Source organism: Monopterus albus, unplaced genomic scaffold (assembly GCF_001952655.1).
Source record: "Monopterus albus unplaced genomic scaffold, M_albus_1.0 scaffold594.1, whole genome shotgun sequence".
Taxonomy (NCBI): Eukaryota; Metazoa; Chordata; class Actinopteri; order Synbranchiformes; family Synbranchidae; genus Monopterus; species Monopterus albus.
In genome coordinates, this window is record NW_018128474.1 from 24,259 (window position 1) to 25,758 (window position 1,500).

Consider the following 1,500-nt stretch of genomic DNA (forward strand, 5'->3'; position numbering starts at 1 on the left):
CTCTTCTAAGATCCTCTCTCACTTAGAAACTAATGTCCCTCCTCCCTTTCTCTGTAAAGTGTCATCATCACTCTGCTGATGTGGAATTATATTATTATTACATTGTATATAGCTGGAAAAAGGTACAGCACATGTAATCTTTATACATTTATGATTTTTATTGATTATGTAGTATCATAAAAACAGACAACGCATACAGTGTAACTTGTATTTTTTAAATGCCATAATTTTCATGGCTGCTATTTGTAAGTTTTATTTAATGAAAAGATATTTAAGAGGGTTTTTGAACTTCTGACAAGAAAGCACATGCGCATATTGCCCAAAATGTTAAACTCTTTCCTTAAGCTTTGAACAAACCCTACTACCAACTGACACCTACAAAGAGTAGACAAACCAAACATAAAGATGTGTATCAATGTTTTTAGTCTTGGTTTTAGTAGGTCAAGAAGGAGCAAAAAGCTTGTGACTGAGTCTATACACCAGAAAACAGACTGAATGACTGGTCAGAAACCGCTGGAGTTGTGGCGGTATGTCCCTGTGTAAACCCTTTGAAAACAGTAAAAGTTGTGTGTTCTATAACTAAAACTTGGACAGCTAGTAAAAACAGCTAGTACTGAATTGTACCAGCTGTGATCTGTACTGTTTTTGCTTCTTTGCTTCACTTTGCTTCATGCTTATTGTTCATTTTCAAATATCAAACAGCTTTGGAAAATTCTTTGTGGGAAAAACTGGACAACTCATAACTAGGATCATTACATGTCAAGCTTCAACATTAACTGACCCATACTGGGACAGACATGGGCTATATTCCATTTCCATCACAATGTATTCAGATCAATCTGATCAATATGAGAGAGATAATATAAACCACCTTTCATCAAACTTAATTTGACAGGTGGCCACGCCCCCTTTGTCCATTTTTCAGCCAATCAGAAGCGTCCTTTCAGTCCTTAGTCCCGCCTTCCGGTTTCCGGTCCACGTGGTCCCCACGTGGCCTCCACGTGGTACTTGGGCGTGCCCTCCAACCCCCTGCATCTGTTGTTGAAGATAAGGAAGTGATGACGTATCTGTAACTGCTGATCAGGTGGTTGTGGTTACCCGCAAACTGAAAAAGATAAACAGAGAGAAGTTACAATGTGTACATGTCTGTTATTGTATAGATAGGAATATAACTGTATTTTGATATTGGTTGATCTTATAAAAATGATGTTTAGAATAAAAAAAAATCTAACATTGGTTCACTTGTTCAATTGTACTATCTGTTGTAAACAATGAGTAGCTATAGAGCTACAATGTTTTTCTATGCACAGAAAGGAGTGTTAAGATAAAATGGTCAAACTACAGTCAATGACCAGCGTTTTTCTTTATATTCTGTGAAAAAGATAGAATTTCAAACTGCTGTCAGTGAATGGTATTTAGTACATTATTTTTGAACATACATTTTAGCGATTATGGATGAATACATACCAGGTTTTTTTAATGCGTCCATCTGTCATGGTC